Source organism: Schistocerca serialis, chromosome 1, assembly GCF_023864345.2.
Source record: "Schistocerca serialis cubense isolate TAMUIC-IGC-003099 chromosome 1, iqSchSeri2.2, whole genome shotgun sequence".
NCBI classification, from domain to species: Eukaryota; Metazoa; Arthropoda; class Insecta; order Orthoptera; family Acrididae; genus Schistocerca; species Schistocerca serialis.
Genome location: NC_064638.1, coordinates 244694221 through 244717785, shown reverse-complemented (window position 1 = coordinate 244717785; position 23565 = coordinate 244694221). Strand labels below are relative to the sequence as shown.

The following is a 23565-nucleotide window of genomic DNA, read 5'->3' as shown; positions in this document are numbered from 1 at the left end:
CTGTAAAATCTAACTCCAAAGCATATCCTCCATATTGTCAACCAATTACAAATATCACAGAAGAACTGCATCAATGAGTCTGAAGTTCTTCCAGTACCATTAGTTTATTAATAAGGATTATTGAATCTGAACTCCAAATGCACTTTCGAGATTTTCAATATCAACAGGGAGAGAGATGATTGCCGATCTGACTTATTTACTGTGAGACATCAGGGAAATCATTAGTCACACCTAATTCTAAATTGAGCTTCTCATTTCTGCACATAATAGGTGCAGCATTTTTGCTATAAATAGGTGATCAAAGAGTTTTTTCTCAAATACCAGTTTGTAGTGACTGCAGTGAGCCAAAAATGTTTGCAAATGTTTCTAAATATCAGTAAAATGTAAAGTTTCTTTATCGTTTCACACTTGACTCTTAATTCCACACATTTTAAAATTTGCAGGAGTAGCCAACTTTCATTGAACTTTCCAAATGATGATGAATACGTGAATGGACATTTTATGTTTTCGAGTAAAATACAATGAAGATATTGCACTACCTCGAAAAATAATCTATGGCACACTATGCCCTTCTTTATTTATATTTGTTGTGTCAGGGTAGACTACTTTTATTACAGATATTGTCATTAGTCATGGTTTAACCTTTTAGGATTGCGATGTGTACTGTTAACAATAGTTTACATTTTACTAATGTGATATGTGTAACTGGTTGACAATATGGAGGATATGCTTTGGTGTCAGACATTTCAGTCTTTAATTTTAAAAACTGAATCATTTCTGAAGGTAATGTCCTGCTTGAATCGAATTTAACATGGGCTCTGTATCATGCTGCTACGGGGCTCTAGTTTTTGCATTTTAAAAAATTTGGCCTTCGGCAGCCCCGAATACAGGACCTCTATCACTACATAATTCCGAGTAATTACCTGAGCCATTATAATGTTGATTTTGTGTGTTCGAATTTTATTGTTTTTAAATTGCACTGTGAGCGATTTTTTTCGAAAGTTGGCAGGTTCACATTTTCAAGGAAAATCAGAATATCAGTAGTTCCCAAAATTGCAGTGAATATTCCGGTTGAGAATATAATGAGCTGCCTCTTTAATTTGTCTGCAAAAATGGCTACCGCACTGTAGCATCTCGAACAAACATAAACATCGGTACACGGCCTCTGTCGTCTCTGATACATCGTGTACACGTCATAATAGCGTCACTTGTGTCTTTATCAGGGTGTAGTAAGACTAACCTTATAAATACACGTTTGTTGTGTCTATAGTCCGATCCACAGACGATGTCGATTAAAGCATGTCGAGTCATGGAAGTGGAGTGACGATTCCTAGCGACAGTTGTGGTACCCAGTGCGCGTGCTTTCCGCTTGAAGGAGGCGTGTATCCTGCAAATTATGCCTCTCGCTTGCTTATGGTGAAATTATTACTTTCCACCACAATCAACGATAACAACTTACAACAAATGAAATAGAAATTCACTAAACAACTCTCTACAATCAAGTTTAATCCTCGCATTAGCTACAGCATTCAGAGCAGAGTGCTCAGAACACTACTGAACACTCATTGGCTGTCGATAAACCCTAGATGTAGGTGTGCAGGACATGCCTAAACACGACCGCCATCGTTCGTGATGCCAACTATAGTGTCGATTTATTGGCCAATTTCGATTTCAGTAGTCGATACCGCTACTAGACATGTTCCTGCGAAATAATTTCCAAGACCTGGACCATAATGGGGGTGGCTATTTACTACAGATTTTTAGGGAGCTGACTCTGGATGAATGGGCTACTTTTACTATTGTGTCTAGTGTGGCGAATGTCTCATCAAATTTGAAATTCTTTTACATTCAGCTTTATATATGTAGCAATAAGTCATGTAGGTATAGGTTTACAATTCTATCTCATGTTTTGTAAACAGACAATACTGAAAGGGATAGATTATTACGCTTCTTATTATGGAGATGTTGAGTCATGGCATGCACAACAAAAAGATTACTGAACACTTTCGGTCAGAAGGCCTTCTTCTGAAATTGATAACATGCACACACACATTCATGCAAACCCAGCTCGCACCTGCATGACCTCTGTCTCTGGTTGTATTATCATTACTCCATCCTGGGTTTCCTAAACAGTAGCCAACAGCAATCCCTCTTCCAGCCCTACACATTTCTCTTTCGACGTTTTTCTGTATTTTCGATATATCACTTGTATCTTTAAAGTGCCGTAATACCAGCAATCACTAAGAAATGTAAGACTGAAACTGTCCAAAATCTATCAGTCTTACATATTCAGATACAACTTGAAGTATTTCCCATCTACAGGATTTGGATTAAGGTTGCTTTCATCACATTACTGTGGTGGCTCATAGTTCATAATTTGAGTGAGCATAGGGCAAATTGCAATACCACTGAAATTCCCATATTTCTCTCTTTCTAACAGCTGTATTGGAAATTAAGATTCTTTATTTTTTATTTTTATTTTTTTTGCAGGTTCTACAACTCTGATAAGATGAGACCAGACAAAATCTTCATAATTTAATTTCTTCTAACTTGTGTTAGCTAAAAGCCAAATTACAGCGTAAGTTACTAGAGACAAAGTATTTCGCTGATCATAGATAACACTACAGTTATGTGATTACTAATATTGTATAATATTATACTTTCATGAAGTCATTTCGATATATTTGGAATATTTCATTTTTCAGACATTAGAAATAAATAAATTTTTAATTTTGATGTACTTTAAAAGTTTCTGGATAAAATGAATATGCCTGTCAATTTAAATTCTAGTTACATTTCATCATTGAGATCGATTTTATTGCAGTGTGTTATAGTAACAGCAATGGAGAATATCAGACCATGTCTGCAGTTCGTAGACTCAGTAAGAACAACTTTACAATTACTTTAAGAAAAAGTACTACGTATCAAAATGCGTGAGAGCAGGAATCTCAGTGATGGTCCAGTGATGGTCATATAACAAATTTTTGTTATTGATTAACACAGAGAACATGGGATGAAGTACAAAATGAAAAAGATGTAAATAGAATGTTCAGTAACGTATAAGAAACATGTGGCTGTTATTTTGACATAACCATCCCACTTAAACAATGTAAATTAACCCAGCTGGTAGCAAAATCTGAATTACAACTGGTGTGAAAATTTCCAGTGCAAAGAAGTTTCTTGCATTGACATAAAATGCACGTCCGTGTATCATTATAAATGTAAAGGTGTATCAGAGAGTACCATATGATGTACCACAAAGTGATGAAAAATGAAAAAAGGGTTAATCATGAACACATCTGCGAAACAAAAGCAAAACACTGGCAACATGGAACATCTTCAGTTCTAAAAGAGGTACAAAGCCTGTTGCAAAATGTATTAGCCAAAACTGGAAAATGGACAAGTATCTGGCATCACTTCAGTAGTTTAATTTTTATAAATACTTTGGCAAAATAGCAAATGTGGAAAATAGAATCATAGTTTTTAAATGAACACTCCGCTACTTGACTGCATTATTGTTTAATTAATTACGACCCAGGTTTCGTCCTTTTACGCAATTTTCAAGTGACTGAGTTTATGTCGTCAGCATACATTACAGGAAATAAATTCAGTTTCTTGAAAATAGTGTAAAAGGCCGAAACCTGGGCTGTAACTAGACAAACAACAATACAGTCAAATGGTGGTGTATTTATTTAAAAATCATTGCATGACTGTTGTTCAGCAGCATCAAGAAATGTTTAGAATCATTGCAATCTAGGTCATTCGAGAAAACCAGGAAAATATGCTTGTTGACTAATAAAATAATGTTTTATTGACTCTTCTTATTTCAAAAAACAAGAAGTTTCGTTTCTGCATTAAACAATTCACTTGAATAACTTTGGTACAAAAAAACAATGAAATTACAGATGCTTCGCTTGGATACACTGAAGATCCAATAAAGTTAGCAAACTAGTCATCTGCAATTCCGAAAGGTAGCATGTTTTCATTGTCCTGGGCCTCATAGCCCCTTCCTCTTATAGGTAAATGCGGAACTGATATCTAGAAAAGATGATGGAAGTGTGGAACAAATTAAATATTTTTTATGTCTTGCTCATTTTTGTATGTTATTGGCTTTGTTGCCCTAGCCTATGCAGGTATGTAAGTTGAGAAGCCTATCAGAACTGCCTGCAAATCTCTTTCATTATATTTGAAGTCAATCGTTTTATACTTCTCTGCACAGTCATCATTGTAATGTATAAGGCTTGAGCCCTTGATGAATTTTATTTTTCACGTTTGTGATATCTTTGCACCCTCTCCACATACAGTTTGGTAGTTTTTGTTGCGATCTGATAGGCTTTCGAAATTTGCACACTTGTCAGTGTTCTCTCGAACTATAAAAGGTTTATGCATTCAACAGCCATGCATGAGGTCATCCATGCCTGAGGCGTGAAAATTTCTATCCTCTTCTTTTGCTCTCTACTTATGAAAGAAAAATCTGTGGCATTTGGTAAGTATGTATCACCGCTCACAAGGTAGAGCATAACGATATTTTCCAGATGGGACGATTTTTTGACCAGAAATGTTGAGAAATGCAACATGTTGCAATTTCTATTGTAACCAGAGCAGCAATCGCTAAAAAGGCACGAAGTTTTGATGGTATCTGGGAGAGAATCTTCTATGTAGTGATGGAGTGAGGACACCACGACTTGAGGACCTCTTACTTCATATTATTCAGGCCACATGTTTGTAATTATTATTTCTACAACTTTTAGATAGGTATTTTTCCAAATTTCCAAATTGAACTTGTTTTAGATGACAGACCTCAGCCATGGAAGGAGGCGTCTGCAGTCCAAATCAAAAATTATTGTCAGAGACTTGGAGCAACATCTAAACATATAGGACAGTGTCTTGATAGAAGGATAGAAAATGAGCATCAACAATGGCAAAGCAAGGGTAATTGAAAGTAGTCGAATTGAATCAGGTGATGCTGAGAGAATTCCATCAGGAAACGAGACACTAGAAGTAGTGGATTAGTTTTGCTATTTAGGCAGCAAAATAACTGATGATGGACAAAGTAAAGAGAAAATAAAATATAAACTGGCAATGTCAAAAGAAAAGCATTTCTGAAGAACAGCAATTTGTTAGCAAGTGTTAGGACAGCTATTAAATCCTGAGTTGGCAGCAATATTGCTACAACTACAAAATGTAGAAGAACGAAGACGGATAGGTTAACTGTTGTGGAACATGTTTTGCAACCAGAAGACCACCATACACATTTGACAGAACTCAAGTATTGATAAGCACAAGCAGATACCATGCAAGGCTATAGAGAGGAGCAATAGAGATTGTAAAACACCTCAGGAACGAGGAGGATAATTTCTGATGCTGGAAAAGATAAGATGTATGCCAGTCTTCCACTATGGGTTGATAGCAACACCAGATGGCAGCAGTAGGCAAAAACCAACTGCGAGCAGGTATTAAAAACGTGATGTCATGCCACTGAGCGGAAGCGTGTGTAAATGTATTTTTTTCTGCAAGGAATAGAGAACCAGTGTGTGAACAGCACACTCAATTCCCTCTTGAAAATGTCCTTCATAGATGGTGACGAAATGATTGTTTTAAGACTGAAGTCCCTTCAACCACAGCACAATAGTCCAGAATATTTCATTAATTAAAAGGAAGTTCTGTGGCACCATGTCCTTTATGAACTGTGATCTATCTCCAGGTAGGCTGCAGCTTTGTCTTCAGCCCAGAACTAGGATGATTACTGTAAATTCCTCAGTTGGCAGCAATATTGATGCAACTACAAAATATGATTCCACACTTAACTAACTTATGAACCTAATATTCATAGCTTCTTTGACGAAGATAGACACACAACGTGCTTCAGTTTTGTTCTACAGTAAACTACCGCTAATCTGCATTCGTAAGGTGCACTTCATCCTGGTTCTGTGTTAAGTTAGCCAGTGTTTCTTTACCAGAAAAACATCAGAAAATTTCAACAAGTATTGTATTTTGGTAAATTTGTGACTGGACAGTAATGTGAAAGAACTCCATATGTTAAAACAACTCCATATGTTTTGCCTTGCTGTTTGGTCTCATCCTGTTAGTCCTCTGAGACTGTGTTAATTAGTGTGTGTACTGCATGTGTTTAAGCAAAAAAAACCTCTGAAGATGGACAGGGCTTTATTAAGAATTACTTTTCTCTGTAAGAGTTTCTTAACATTTTTAGACCATGCACTTGCACGATAATCAGCACATAAGGTATGTTTTCCTGAGTGACACGTTTGCTGTTCTTCAGTGCTTACCTAAGGCTAATACCTGTAATTCAAACAGTGAGTGTGATGCTGAAAGGTTTGTAATATTACACTACCATATTTTACAGAAATGCACAATCAGACATGGCAGTCCTCAGTTTTGATTAATTCTGGAGACACTGACACATCTTGATAATTTGTATTCTTTACTCAGTAAAATTATTATTGTAATTTTATGGGGGAATTTCATTTTTTAGTGCTTCAAAGAAGCCTGAAAGCACAATGTCTGACAAAGTGCTACTGTAGAAGCATAAAAGCAACTTAGCGTGCAACACAAGTGAATAGCACAGTTAGAAACTTTAGTTGCCCGTTTGAAAAAAAAGGCTACGAATTCAGTTTCTGACATGTTAAATACCAATAGTGAAAACGTAATGGAGCTTATGAAGGAGCTTTTGGAAATTCAAGCTAGTGGTAAAGTATCACAATATTCTCAGAAAACAAGGAAATTTGCTCTGCCCTAAATTTTTATCTGCTAAGGTGCTTAGCCACTTATTAAAGTTAGTGAAATTATCTCACCCAAGAACACTTCACTGGAATTACTGAAAATTCCCTATTTCAATCAGTGACATCTTTGTACAACAACTGAATTGGTTAAGAAACACACTATGTGAATTTTATAGGCCTGAAAACGCTACTCAAGCATTTTTTTATGTGGTATGAAACATCTATGTAAATCTAAAGCTTTTTATCAGACAGACGAAGTTGTGAGACAATTATATACCAAGATTAACGAAATGTCAATGAAAATATTGTTAAAATAACACCATCTTGTAAGTAATCATTATTACTGAATTCCTTGTAGTACACAACTCATTAAAAATATCATATTCCAAAGTAGACTGCTATTCGAAGCTATAACTAGGCTTAAAATATTTTAATAAAATGCAGAGTTTCTGCGTCATTCATCTCTTCTATTAGCTAATCACAACATATTTCGAAGTTTACTCCACTCCATAATCTTCATGTGATACCTGCCCAAACCGCATTGGTTTACGTTCATTTTACGAGAAACAAGAAGGTTTTTTTTTTATTTTTTACTTTGACAAAATGTTTTGGGTCGTCTTGGAACGTTATCTGCATTGAAGACCTTATCCATATTTCGACAGCAACTTCTAGTGAATGAGGAAATCATCGCTGTTTATTGGTTTTTGAAAAAAACCTAGCAAGAGCTATCTGAACTGTGACAGAGAAGACGATGCCCATGACTACCAATAAAATGTCGGACTGGAATTCAATTTGATTCAAACATGGCGAATGTTTTGACATTGTGCGAAATTTAAACTCGTTTTTGGTGTCATGTGGTGTTTGTGCCATTAGTAGAAGCTGCAATTTTGTTTTTCAAGTAAGTGTATTTGTTTTCATGTGTCAGTTTGTGATATGATCTCTTCTTGTCCCTATAGTCATCAAAATATGCTTGTGTTGGGTTTATTTATTTGACAATGTTCATACACAGTTTTTAGCTCTTAGTAATTCTCTACTACATCTGTTGTGACCTTATGTTTATCATACTTATCATCTGTATTTCTATGTACCACTTGGCATGCAAGCTTAATCAACTACTCTTTTGCAAACTGCTCCCCATCCTTATTTGTTTTCCTTTTAAGTATCTACTACTCCAGTCCTTGAGCAGCAGTAGCCTTTGAGACCTTTCTAGGTTTAATATTTTTGTTTGTTCCAACTCTTTAAAGATTTATCTTGATCTTACATCTTTTCTGATATTTTTATTAATACACCAATAGCAATGGCTGTATTTAAGACTTTCAAGTTCTATATTTAATGTGTTATACAGGTAATTACATGATTTGTTCATTTCTGTATTTTTATAGATCATGTCTGTATTTTTACTGTATGTGGTGGAACTATTTCCTACTAGACTATGTTCACAAATATTGATTAGAACACCAGATCTCCTTGCATAACAGTCTTTTAATTTGCCATTACATCTCTATTTATTTATTATTTTTTGGTCTGGTGACATCTTCTGCAGATATAGGACATTTCAATAGAAAATATAGAGAAGACAAACATTACATAAATGTTTTTTATTTTTGTGTTATGTTCTTCAGTCCAAAGGTTGGTTTGATGCAGCTTTCCATTCAACTCTATCCTGTGCAAACCACTTCTTCTCCAATTAATTACAACAACATGCCTCCTTCTGAATGTGCTTATTGTATCATCTCTTGGTCTGCCAGTACGATTTTCCTCCCCCTCACTTCCCTCAAATACTAAACTCATGATCCCTTGGTCTCCCTTTACGATTTTTACTCTCCATGCTGCTCTCTAACACTAAATTGGTGATCCCTTGATGCCTCAGAGTATGTCCTACCAGCTAAGACCTTGCTTTAGTTAAGTTGTCCCAATTCTATTCAGTGCCTCCTCATTAGTTACGTGATCTAGCCATCCAATCTTCATTATTCTCCTGTAGCAGCACATTTCAAAAGCTTCTATTTTATTCTTGTCTAAATTGTTTATCGTCCACGTTTCACTTCCATAAATTCAACTTTTTTTTCTACACAGTCTTGAAAAAACGAAACATCGTGGTAATCTACAAACTCACCCAGAAGATACAAAATCACCTAAAATTGGCCAAGGATGCTCGCCAACTGCTGGAAACAACAGGAATTTAGAGGATTTCATGTAGTTGTATGGAGGTGTACAAAAAGCACAGTCATAAAATGGCTAGAAGAGCACAAGGGCAATTGCAGAAGGGGGTAGACTGACAGATCAACTGTTGCAGAACATGCTTTGCAGCCAGGAGACCATCACATTCATTTTGATAGGACTCAAATACTGGCAAGCCACAAGTTTATACCATTTCAGACTATAGAGAGAGGTCATAGAGATTATAAAACACCACAAGAATTTCAGTAGGAAGGAGGATGGTGGAAAATTGAATGACATCTGGAGTTCTGTGCTGATGAGCAACAGGGGACGACAGCAATCGACAATGGTCAATTGTACTCATGTATTCAAAATATGATGTTTTGTCACTATGGATGAAGGGGAGGAGATTAGTGTTTAACATCCCAACGACAATGAGATCATTGGCGACAGAGCACAAGCGCAGATTATGGAAGGATGTAGAAGGAATGTGACCTTGCTCTTTCGAAGGAACCACCCTGTCATTTGCCTAAGTAATTTAGGGAAATTACGTAAAACCTAAATCAGTATGGCCGAACATGGGTTTGAACAGTTGTCCACCTGAATGTGAGTTCAGTGAGCTAACCACTGCACTATTCCGCTCTGTCATGTCACTGTACAGAAGCATGCATAAACGGAATTTTGCTGCAGTCCGTAGTGGGCCAGTGTGTGAATCATACACTCAAAGAAGTTACAGACTCCCTCAGAGATGTCCTCCACAGATGGGTCAAAATATTGGGTTGAAGTACGAAATCCATTCAACCGCAGCATAATAGCCCAGAACATTTTATTAGCTGTGAAAGTTTACATCTTACAATAAAGACCTTACCCTACCTCTCAGTATAAAATCCTGCTAGTCATAAGAAAGAACTATTATTGAAAATCTTGAAGTATTGGTAAAAATGTTGCTAAAGCATAAAAATTTCAGAATTATGATATTTGGTAACATTACCATCAACAGTAAGTAAACATCAACTAATGTGAATTACTTGAACACTCGCTTATGTCGATGATTAAATGTTGAATCCATCTTGTTTAAAGTGTTGGTACATATTAAATATAATGCAAAACTGTCAGTTAAATAAAATTGTATCTAGTTTTGTGTAACATGGAATTTTCGAATACATAGACACCCATTCCAAAACTGAAGACTGGGGAAGCTAATCAAACAGTTGATGAAATACGGTATATCAGTTAATAACCAATTTAAATTTCAAGTTGTTCTGAAATACTGTTATTTCACAACAGCTAATGTATCAGCCAATAACATTTGGACTAGTCACATGGAAAAATTGTACTTCCTTGAGTGATTATTTTACTGCATAAACTGAGAAACAATTAGTGAAACGTTAGTTTACACATAATTTTAATTTATCTACTTACACTTTGCTTACAGAACTATGGTGAGGAAACACTCCTGGTTCAAAGAGTTCCTTCAAATAGGAAAGGAGGACAGATGTATGGCAGCACTTACTTCAAGAGCGCAATGTAAAGGGCGTTTTAATCACCTTAACTTCATGACAATCTTTAGCCTATGTATGTACAGCTGCCGTCTCAACATTAAAGTGAACAAAACTGAGTTTATCCAAAGGATGTCTATACCTGCCCATATCAAATACTGGAAATCAACTGACCTGTCCTTCAGTTAGTTGCATGTTTCATGGATCATTTGCATGATTACTCATGACTTGGAACATGTCGTTTATTAAATTAATTCATAAATATCTAGCTAAGGTTCATAACAGCCAAAAATAACTTATTAGTCTCAGACATTTTTAGAAGACTCCTAAAAGCAGTGGTTTGTTCCATGGAGAAGATCTAACATTGGCTTAGCTGAATTGTTAAGTAAAATGCATACACCTTTTAAAAGAGTAGCCTATGAGCAATACGAATTAAAAGATACGAATTTATCAATGTCTTCTGCCACATTGTAAGTTGTTATACACTAAGCAGTAAATGCAGCGCTATATTATGGGAGGAACGTTGCTGCTCACCATATAGCAGAGATGCGGAGTCGCAGATAAGCACAACAAAATACTCTCACAATTAAAGCTTTCCGCTATTGGCCTTAATCAGCAATAGACAATCCATCCTGGATTTTCCAAATGCAACACTATATTATTCATAGCAATATCATTGGCTTATTTCCTATATATGAGAAATATTCAGAGCAATTACATGTATAATGTTTTAAGGTGAACAAATAGAATGATCTTAAAAACTCATTTTCTTAAAAAAATATCGTGGGTTGAAAATAAATAACATGGAAATCAAAAACAATAAATTAATTTATTAACATTCCCTTTTTTTACAATTATTAATTGTACATTAAATAGCATGAGCTTGTTATACAATCGCCTTATGACATTCGACCTATGTCCAAAAGATTTTTATTTGCAGAAATGGTTTATTCAACAGAGAAAATATTGCTTGTGGAGAAGATTTACATGTTTAACACAATAAATTTCTTCCCCAAATTCAGTGGCTATAAATAGACGGTCATAGTTTACATACAACAAATCTGTGAACAACTGCAATTCTTCTGTCTGATGCCATAACAATACGTCCATCTTACATTTAAGCATTAAGTTCTCAGTGCCCCTAAAAATCTTCTCAGAAATATGAGAAAATTTAATAATTTCCCTAGCTCGATTGGTTTAGTGTTTTTGACATCCTTCATCATGATCAATCCAGTTTTGTTGACATCACTAGAAGAAAAAACACTTCTAATAATAATAATAGTAGTAATTTTATTTTCATTCGGCCATTACAGCAATGGACAACATCAGGCATATGATACAATAGAACCGTTAATTCAAAGATAAGAAGAGGCGCATCATTAATACTACAAAATTATATTTGAAGTAATCATTTATATCATAGTCTGCGTGAGCAACTAGCCATTCGTACAGTTTTTGATTGAATGCTTTTTCAGGGCGTTCATGTACATATTGTGGAAGCTTATTAAATAATTAGTGCCCCAACAGTCGGTACAATGAATTTTTTTCGTTATTTACGTAGCCATGCTTCCAGCTATATACTCAGTTACCTACTCGGAGGACATGTTAGTGATTCATAGTCGGGTACATAATCATGACCTTAACCCATTGAGTTCACATGGCAAAAAGAAGGTGGTGGTATAGTGACAGCATGTAGTATATTTATATTTGAATCCAGACAATGTGTATATTGAGCAATTAAGCACTTCCTGTATGCTGACCTAAACTGGATGGCATTTGGGCTATTCCTGTTTCCAACTCTTCCACATATGTTGGAAAAAAATTGTTGTAAGTTGTCCTGACTTGTTTTTCAAGTTAAAAAATGTTTCATTTCTGCATTTTACTGCCAGACATAGAGTTCTGCAAGCTTTTGTATGGACACAAGAACAGAAGTTCCTCCAGAGAGCCTCAAAGATTTGAAATAATTAGTGGTCATTAATTCTTACACAGATTTGTTCCTGTTTCCTTTATAAATCAGCATGTTACTGCCTTTGCCTAGGGTGTGTAAGAATTAAGTATGGCAAATGCATTTTCTTTTTATAATTCTTACTGTAGCCTCACACCAATAAAGTTCTTTTGACCCCCTTTTTTAAAAATTGTCATTACATTTGCAGAAGAATTACTGAGTGTTTGGACTGCCAAAGTCACCTTTATTTTTTGTTTGTAAATAGGTGGTATGTTTACAAACAAGGAACTCATTGCAGGATGCAAGTTGGAAACTTTCCCGTTGCTTTCAATTTACGAGTGGAACAAAATATTCAGATTTAATTTTATTGTACCATATAATAAAATATTTCTTCTTCCAGCAGGTTAATGTGATGGTTTGAGAATTTGAGCTGCAGTAAATATACAAAACACCTTCTTGTCAGGGAGCTAAAATCTGTTAACTGTATACACTCAATGTTTTGACCACAAGAACGGAAATATGCTTTTGCGCTTTGACCATAGTTAAAATGGCGATCGAGTTAGCGTAATGGCATTGGGTGCTGCAAGGAGAGTTTGCCTCTCTATGCAATTTGAATTCCACACTCGGTCCGCGGGACATTCGCCACGTCTGTTCAGATCTGTGACATCCAATGCAAATTGATGTCTAGAGATGCAGATTCATCATGAATGTCGATATGTTGTATCGACATTCGGGGAAACGTTTCAAATTTCAATAGTGGCGGCATGGTTCTCATGCTGAGTTGTTGATGTTGTTTATACGCGATAGTGGATGATTTGTCTTGGGATTTTAAGCTATTGCCTTTAATTGGTGTGTTTTACAGAAGTAAAATTCTTACGGATCTTTTTTATGTGAGAGTTTTTGGTGACAGATTGTAATAAAATGTATCCGGTGTTATGTGCGTCCGACGAAAAATTAATGAACTTGGAAATAGAATACAAGGAAAAAACCTTAGATTTTGACGAAATGCTGCATTACAGCTTCTGAATACAGAACGTTGCACGTAGTTGGTACAATGTTTTGTCTCTAAATAAAATCGTCATCGTTAAGGTACGTATTGCCCAACGTCACTTATTACCAGGTTATGTCGTTTTCTTTATATCTTACAGTATTCAACAATTGTTTTAAGACCTACACTATTTGTTACCTGTGGCTTACCGGTTATCTGTTTCATTCCGGACTATTACCTTAAATATTTGTAGTGGACGATTTCCATTTCCAACCAAGCTGTATTTTGATTTTTAGGTTCGTATTACGTTGGTGAAACTGTAATATTCGTTTTGCATCATGTATGTTCTATTCGTTGACTTTTGTGAAATTTAACTACGGTGTCACAAGTTTTTGTGTTTTCAAAATAGAACCTATAGTTTTCTGTATTGAAGATAAGACTAACCATGAAAGAGAGAGGCTATTGATAGGTAACGAGTTTTTTTTTTTCCCCAGAAGTAATATTTTAGGTTCCTCAGAGCTATTTGCCTAGTCAATTCGTTGTTGTTGTTGTTGTTGTTGTTGTTGTTGTCTTCAGTCCTGAGACTGGTTTGATGCAGCTCTCCATGCTACTCTATCCTGTGCAAGCTGCTTCATCTCCCAGTACTTACTGCAGCCTACATCCTTCTGAATCTGCTTAGTGTATTCATCTCTTGGTCTCCCTCTACGATTTTTACCCTCCCCGCAGCCCTCCAATGCTAAATTTGTGATCTCTTGATGCCTCAGAACATGTCCTACCTACCGGTCCCTTCTTCTTGTTAAGTTTTGCCACAAACTCCTCTTCTCCCCAATTCTATTCAATACCTTCTCATTAGTTATGTGGTCTACCCATCTAACCTTCAGCATTCTTCTGTAGCACCACATTTCGAAAGCTTCTATTCTCTTCTTGTCCAAACTATTTATCATCCATGTTTCACTTCCATACATGGCTACACTCCATACAAATACTTTCAGAAACGACTTCCTGACAATTAAATCTATACTCGATGTTAACAAATTTCTCTTCTTCAGAAACGCTTTCCTTGCCATTGCCAGTCTACATTTTATATCCTCTCTACTTCGACCATCATCCGTTATTTTGCTCCCCAAATAGCAAAACTCCTTCACTACTTTAAGTGTCTCATTTCCTAATCTAATTCCCTCAGCATCACCCGACTTAATTAGACTACATTCCATTATCCTTGTTTTGCTTTTTTAGATTAGATTAGATTTACTTTCATTCCAATTGATCCGTAGTGAGGAGGTCCTCCAGGATGTGGAACATGTCAGAAAAACAACAATACAAGACAAATATTTAAACTAAAACAAATAAGCTAATGTACCATTCCACAGGTCCCAAGTGGAATGATCGTCATTTTTTAATGAACACTAAGAGTCATTTTACAAATACTATTGCACTGAATTTAAAATAAAAAAGTTTTATATTTATTTATAAGGTAAGAAACATGTAATACAACTACTGTAATACTTATTTACAATGAACACATTACTGCACTGAAATGGTGCAGAAGTTAGATTATACTTACACACACACACACAAATTTTCAGTGAACACATTACTGCACTGAAATTGTGCAGAAGTTATGTTGTACTTATATACAAATCAGTTGGTTTTCCTCAGAAATTCATCAATGGAGTAGAAGGAGTTGGCCACCAATAAATCCTTTAGGCTTCTCTTAAACTGAATTTCATTGGTTGTTAAGCTTTTTATGGCTGCTGGCAAGTTATTGAAAATGTGTGTTCCTGAATAATGCACACCTTTTTGTACAAGACTAAGTGACTTTAAATCCTTGTGAAGATTGTTCTTATTTCTAGTATTGATTCCATGAATTGAGCTGTTGGTTTGAAAAAGTGATATGTTTTTAATGACAAATTTCATTAAGGAATAAATATATTGGGAAGCTGTAGTTAGTATCCCTAGTTCCCTAAACAGGCTTCTGCAGGATGTTCTTGAGTTCACACCACATATAATTCTTACCGCACGTTTTTGTGCCCGGAAAACTTTAGCTTGGCTTGATGAATTACCCCAGAAAATAATCCCATATGACATTATGGAATGAAAGTAAGCATAGTATGCCAGCTTTTTCATTTTTATATCCCCTATGTCTGACAAAATTCGCATTGCAAACAGAGATTTGTTAAGACGCTTCAGCAGTTCTGTGGTGTGCTCCTCCCAGTTGAATTTATTATCAAGCTGTAATCCCAAGAATTTAACACCGTCCACTTCTTCTATCTTCTTGTCATCATATGTTAGACATATACTCTTGGGACACCCCTTACAAGTTCTGAACTGCATGTAGTGTGTTTTTTCAAAGTTTAGTGACAAAGAATTGGCTAGGAACCAGTGATTAATGTCTACAAATATTTTATTGGCTGATCTTTCTAAGACTACACTTGATTTGCTATTTATTGCAATGTTTGTATCATCAGCAAACAAAACAAACTTGGCATCTGGTAATGTTACTGATGAAAGGTCATTGATATACACAAGAAAAAGTAAGGGCCCCAAAATGGAACCTTGTGGGACCCCACATGTAATTAGTTCCCAGTTGGATGATGCCTGATAGCTTGATACATGTCTCTTTCCTAATAACACCCTTTGTTTCCTGCCAGAGATATAAGATTTGAACCATTTTGCAGCATTTCCTGTTACACTATAATATTCTAGTTTACTTAAAAGGATATTGTGATTTACACAGTCAAATGCCTTTGACAGATCACAAAATATACCAGTTGCCTGCAATTTTTTGTCTAATGAATTAAGTACATTTTCACTGTAAGTGTAGATAGCCTTCTCAATATCAGAACCTTTTAGAAATCCAAACTGTGACTTTGACAGTATGTTATTTGAGATAAGATGGTTATAAAGACGACTGTACATTACTTTTTCGAAAATTTTTGAGAATGCTGGCAACAGTGAAATTGGACGGAAATTTGATGCTATTTCTTTATCTCCCTTCTTAAACAGTGGCTTAACTTCAGCATATTTCAGCCATTCGGGAAATATTCCACTGATAAACGACTGGTTACACAGATAGCTTAATATGTTACTTAGCTCAGAATCACATTCTTTAATTAACTTTGTTGATATTTCATCATACCCACTAGATGTTTTTGATTTTAAAGATTTGTTGATGTACATCTTATATCCTCCTTTCAAGACACTGTCCAGTCCGTTCAACTGCTCTCCCAAGTCCTTTGCTTACAGTGTTTTTATTTCTTCTCTATGGATTTTAATACCTACTCCGAACTTTTCTTTTGTTTCCTTTACTGCTTGCTCAATATACAGGGTTATTGCAAATGATTGAAGCGATTTCACAGCTCTACAATAACTTTATTATTTGAGATATTTTCACAATACTTTGCACACACATACAAAAACTCAAAAAAGTTTTTTAGGCATTCACAAATGTTCGATATGTGCCCCTTTAGTGATTCGGCAGACATCAAGCCGATAATCAAGTTCCTCCCACACTCGGCGCAGCATGTCCCCATCAATGAGTTCGAAAGCATAGTTGATTCGAGCTCGCAGTTCTGGCACGTTTCTTGATAGAGGAGGTTTAAACACTGAATCTTTCACATAACCCCACAGAAAGAAATCGCATGGGGTTAAGTCGGTAGAACGTGGATGCCATGACATGAATTGTTGATCAAGATCTCCACCACGACCGATCCATCGGTTTTCCAATCTCCTGTTTAAGAAATTCTTCTGCTTTAGCCTTTTCCGTAAGATTTTCCAAACCGTCAGCTGTGGTACGTTTAGCTCCCTGCTTGCTTTATTCGTCAACTTCCGCGGGCTACGCATGAAACTTGCCCGCACGCGTTCAACCGTTTCTTCGCTCACTGCAGGCCAACCCGTTGATTTCCCCTTACAGAGGCATCCAGAAGCTTTAAACTGCGCATACCATCGCCGAATGTAGTTAGCAGTTGGTGGATCGTTGTTAAACTTCGTCCTGAAGTGTCGTTGCACTGTTATGATTGACTGATGTGAGTGCATTTTAAGCACGACATACGCTTTCTCGGTTCCTGTCGCCATTTTGTCTCACTGCGCTCTCGAGCACTCTGGCGGCAGAAACCTGAAGTGCGGCTTCAGCCGAACAAAACTTTGAGTTTTTCTATGTATCTGTAGTGTGTCGTGACCATCTGTCAATGAATGGAGCTACAGTGAATTTATGAAATCGCTTCAATCATTTCTAATAGCCCTGTACAGATTAAATAACATCGGGGACAGGCTACAACCCTGTCTCACTCCCTTCCCCAACTGCTGCTTCCCTTTCATGCCCCTCGACTCTTATAACTGCCATCTGGTTTCTGTACAAATTGTAAATAGCCTTTCGCTCCCGGTATTTTACCCCTGCTACCTTTAGAATTTGAAAGATAGGATTCCAGTCAACATTGTCAAAAGTCAATTCATAATGAATGTATGTGTTTTTCTCCTTAGAGAATAGCCTTTGAATACTAAACCGACAAAAATAGTCCCAGTATGCCACTACCCTGTGTTCATTTTCCTGTAATTGGTGTAGTCCAATAGTGTATATTTCGAAACAGAACCATTTTTACACATTATGGTAACAGGAGTTGTCAGGGAGAAGTTTTTTCAGTTCTCATATTTTTTGTGGACTATTAGACATTTTATTTAACTTGGTGAATAATCCAAAATTTTAGTTGTGCTATTGTGCAACCCTTTTTTTCTGCTAAAGACAACCATAATGTACGCAGCGGGCGTGTGTGTGTGTGTGTGTGTGTGTGTGTGTGTGTGTGTGTGTGTGTGTGTGTGTGTGTGTGCGCGTGCGTGTGTGTGTGTGTGTGTGTGTGTGTAATCGTTGTTCCTTCTGAGGCTAGGGTTGCTTACTGGGCCTTTTGTGAGATCTTGATGAGTGACATGACTGATCTGTAGCACAGCCCAATGTCTAGTTTAAGTTGGAAGGTGACAATTTGACTGTGAGTTAGCGAAGTCGACAAATGTGAAAGTAGAGAATCTGGTAGTGGTAACTAATTGACCAGTAGTGAAACTTAGTGTATATGTCCGTGTGGTATTGAGAAACGAAAGTGGGATCCAGTATGTAAATTTTACCCCTTTTGAACTGTAGAGGATTGTTTATACGACAAATTTTTTGAGAAAATAAATGTAGTGTGAAGCAGTTGTCTCTTTGCCCAACTCGTTAAGCGGATGTTAACAACATGATCGTGGGTGATTGCAACACATTATTCTTTCAGTGCATTTTTACGCAGTGAAGACTTTCTTTCTTATACTTGAGTTACACCAGAACATTAATCCATGTGAATTTATTAAATGGAAATATGCAGAATATGTCAAGTTACTGATTTGTCTCTCCCCAAGAGTTGGAATGGTTATAAGAGCAAATGTGGCAGAAATAAGTTGTTTTAGGAGTTCCAAAGGGTGCTTTTTTGATTCTAAGTTCTCATCAACATGGACACCCAAGAACTTTGAAGTTTCTTCCTTGTTTATTAGTTCCTCCCCATATGTTACGTCTGTCATTTATGTAGTACCTCTATATGTGCAGAACTAAATATATTGTGTCTTTTCAAAACTGAGTGTGAAACCATTTGTAGAAAACCAATCAGTGATACTTTAAAGAACATTGTTTCCTATTTCTGTTTCTGTATGTATGCTTATATTGGTTACAATACTAGTTTCATCTGCAAAAGAAGTAATTTTGGAAATACAGAAGCGTCCGATCTTACCCGTCGGCTTTGACCCATGACGTCACAAATATGGCGGAAACGACCATAAACGACAATTCCAATATGGCGGATATAAAAACATCGCATACGTATCATAAACACTGAAATACACAGGTTTCACAAAAAGCCTAATGACTCTAACGGGACAAGCGTGGGAAATTGGAGGTTTTTGGGTGGGGAGAAACTAAATATACACAAATGTGGCCACCGACCGCCATACAAAACCACGCAAAACGACGAAAAAAATCAACATCACGAAACTGACCAAATACCAAAAAACACATTCTTATCCAGAATCAGACACTTCCCTTGACCTACATAGATCTACAGTAACTCCCGATCCCATAAATTAGGATCGAACACTTCCCTTGACCTATATAGCTCAACAGAACCTCCCGATCACATCCCCCGATACAAAACTCAAAAAACACTTCCCTTAAACCTATATACATCTACAACAGCTCCCGATCCCATAAATTAGGATCGAACACTTCCCTTGACCTATATAGCTCAACAGAATCTCCCGATCCCATCCACCAATACAAAAATCAAACCGAATACACTCAATAACAAACTCACCCGACGTACAGCAATTACCATTACATTAACCATCACACAAAACCGTTAACTCACTAATACAAATTCCGCTTCAAAACCACGAACACAGCACTCACCACTGAGCAACAGCAAACTGACCCAAACAAACGTAAACCATGAACACACCACCAGAGGGCACGACAAACACCCCACGACATCTACAAACACGCCACAATCACAAACCAAACTCCACGCCGTAATGACGTCACACACCACAACACGCTTACGTCACGGGTCAAAGCCGACGAGTAAGATCGGAGGTTTCTGTTGACCCGTAATTTTGCTTGTTGTATATTACACGGAAGATCATTTACATATGTAGAAACAATAGTGGACTAAGTTTGAGCATTGAGGAACCCCATAAGTGATCTCTCCCCAGTCACCACTATGTACCCAGAGTATATTGGTTGAATTACTAAGTATAACTTTCTGGATTCTTTTCATTAGGTATGAGATTATCCATTGGTTGCCCTATACCATCAATCCCATAAAACTTCCAACTTATGCAAGAGAGTACTGTGATTCACACAGTCAGGTGCCTTAGGTAGGTTTCAGATAATACCAACAGGCACTATTTTATTATTTAATGCTTGTAAAACTTGGTGAGTGAACATGTAAATTGAAATTCAAATTGTGATTACCTGAGGATATTATTGTTGCTCAGGTGAGATACTCTTCTAGACTACATCACCGTCTCAAAAATTACGGAAAATGATGTCAGCAATGAAACAGGTTGGTAATTATTGACATCTCTCCTATCACCCTTCTTAGATAGGTTATTTATTTCTCATTCGATCTGCCAGATACATTTTACAAAGAATAGATAAGATTAATATAAATCACAATAAACATTTGGAACTTACAATGTGGAAACAAATTATATCGGTTATTACATTACAATTATGTCAGGGAAACTACATTATCACATTAAATGGAACAAAAATCACATAAATTCAAGCTATTAATTACACATTAACATTAAGATTATGGAGCCATTTCCTGGCATTGTCCGTTAACGTGTGGAATGACATCAGAGAGCCGTCTGTAAAACAATGAATGTTACAAACCAGAAGATGGTCCATTGTTTATACCTCGCCACAGTCACAACACAAATCATATGTATAGCCCCACTTGGTTGTTTGCTGTCTGCATCGTCCAACTCCCGTGTGAAACCTGTTTAGAGCCAACCAGTGTTTCCTGTTGAGATTGAAGACTTCAACCCTTTTGGTTGGGTCGTGGATTAGGTGATGGTTTTCCTCGCCACCTCTCCTCAGACCCTGCCATGCATTCTTCCATTCAGCATCGAGTCCCTCTGTGCCCAATGTTCTGCTCCAGACTGTAGGTTTCCTGGACTTGAGTCTCATGGGTCCTCCCATGTCGGCATGTATGGGTAGCCTTGGGTTTGCTTCAATTTTTTCTACTATGTCCTGGGTTGCTTTCTCTCTATGTGTAGAAGCAGGAGAGATGTTTGCCAGCACTGGAAGCCACTCAACGGGGGTTGGCCTGAGAGTGCTGGTGACGGTTCTCAGAGTGGCATTTAGTTATACATCCACTTCTTTGGCATGCAGGCTTCTGCTCCAGACTGGGTCACAGTATTCTGCAGCGCTATACACCAGTGCCAGTGCTGCGGTTCGTAGAGTGGCAGCATCACAACCCCAAATGGTGCCTGCCAGTCTGTTGAGCGGGTTATTTCTCGTCTTTAGCTTTTGGGCAGTATCAGTTAGGTGTTGTCTGAAAGTCATGCTGTGATCTAGCTTAATACCGAGATATTTTGGGAAATTCTCGTGGCTTGACAGCTTTACCATTTACAACCAGGCGCAGTTCCCTTCTCGCTTCCTTGTTGTTTAGATGCACGACTGTGCTTACTGTTTTTGTCACATTGGTTTTTATATGCCATGTGTCGTCGTATTTTTTCAGTGTAGCTAGATCTTCATTTAGTGTTGATTCCAGGTTTTCAAATGAGTTACTTTGCGCTGTAATAGCTAAATCATCTGCTTGGGCAAATTTACGTGAGTGCAGATCAGGCAAATCTGCTGTATAGATGTTGGAGAGCCAGGGAGCTAAGACTAATCCTTGCGGCAGACCATTTTTTAGGATATGGCACTTGCTGGTTTCACCATTTAATTTGACCCTGAACTTCCTTTTGCTCAGCATGTTGTTCATGAGCTTCAACGTTGTTTTGCATTTGACTATATTTGCCAGTTTCAACATGAGACCATTTAGCCATACAGTGTTGTACGCTGATGTCAGGTCAATGAGGACTATCCCTGTTTTCTTCTTTTCCTGAAAGCCTCGTTCAATGTGTGTGGTAAGTGCCAGCACCTGCTTGCAGCAGCTTCTTCCTTGTCTAAAACCTGCTTGCTTCACTGGTAGTTGTTCCTCGAGTACTGGTTTAAGTCTTTCCAACAATATCGTTTCAAACAGTTTGTAGGTTATGCACGGTAATGAGATTGGCCTGAAGTTCCCTGCATCAGTTCCACTCTTCCCTGGTTTAAGAATGGCAATGATTTTCCATTCTCTTGGGATTTCACAGGTTTCCATTATTCTCGTGAATAGTTTGCCTAGCCATTTCAGCACTTTTGGTCCAAGATTTTTCAAAAATTCAGAGAGGATGTTGTCTGGTCCAGCTGCCTTTCCTGCCCATGTGTGTTAGAGTGCCATCTTCACTTCTTCTTCTTGGACTGCTACCGTAAGCATGTCTGCTTTTTCTTCACATTCCTAAGTGCCACAGCCATCTGAGCTTTTATGTTTTACCTTTGCTCAGGAGTCACTGTTATCTTGGCGTTATCCCTGAGTTTCTTGCTGATTTTGTTTGGGTGGATACTGGCCTTTGCTGACTTCCTGTGGTTGGCTCCTCCCAGCTTTCTCGTGAGACTCCAGCTTTTACGGCTTGAATGTGTGAAGTCCATTTGTTCCATCAGCATGTGCCATCTTTGTTTTCATACCTTGTCCAGTAGATCGGTAAGAGCCTGGGCAGTGCACTCATCTTCTGTTCTGTTAAATTCTTCCAGTAGGTTGCTGAATTCTTCAGACCAGCAAAGGGATGTGGTATTTTCTGGTTCCTCGGGGGATATTTTTATGAGCTGCGTGAATGAGTAACTTATAGAAGTGTGCATAGTTTGCAGCAGTAGGTGGTATTCTCATTATCATTTTCTCCACGCTTTCTCGATATGCTTTCCAGTTGGATATTCTCAGATTCCAACTTGGGATGGGAGGGCTTGTTACAATTTGTAGCTGTAGGCCTATTTTTATTAAGACTGGGCAGTGTTGGTTTCTAGGCAGGCGGTTTAATACTGTCTGTGATGCTGGCATTGCTGCTCCTGTATTTTTGCTGGACACGAAACATAAGTTGGGAGTAGTTTTGGTTTTCCATGCACTAGAGTGAAAAGTGGGCTTATCTTTGGCATCGTACAGAAGGTGGTAGTTGTTGGTTTCAGCCCAGTCTGCCAGACACACGCCATCACTGTTGTTCTTGTTATATCCCCACTTGAAGTGATGAGAGTTGAAGTCTCCTATGTAGACAGCGGGGTGGAGTGTCACAGGGAGCATGGGTGGAGACCAAGAGCTGGAGGGTGGCTTGTACACATTAAATATCGTCATGTCGTTCACCTTGATTCCCACAGTGAAGTCGTGGCTACTCTTTATTTTTGTTGTGTTGCTCAACAGGTCGTTCCTTACCAGGGTGGCTATGGCATGTTTTTCGTGCCCAGCATAGGTAACTGTCGTGAAGCCATGTACTTTGATCTTGGAGATGTTGTCATCCATTAGGTGGGTTTCTTGCAATGCAAGGACGTCCACTTTATTGTCGTTCATGATTTTGGACAGTAGATCTCCTTTCGCTCTACTGTAACCTTCTATATTAACTTGACGCCGGTCATGGTGGTCTCGCGGTTCT

At 37.5% G+C, this 23565-nt stretch overlaps 1 protein-coding gene across 2 annotated transcripts in view; it reads left to right on the top strand.

Moving 5' to 3' along the window:
* Positions 1-12981: 12981 nt before the first annotated feature.
* LOC126467011 (uncharacterized) overlaps positions 12982-23565 on the top strand; it is a 178898-nt gene continuing 168314 nt past the window's right edge. Inside the window, exon 1 of one of the 2 annotated variants that reach the window (XM_050096431.1) lies at positions 12982-13190. The gene's annotated coding sequence lies outside the window, so the exon portion shown is untranslated. Of the gene's footprint in view, positions 13431-23565 lie in introns of both variants that reach the window. The other variant, XM_050096429.1, reaches the window with a different exon arrangement.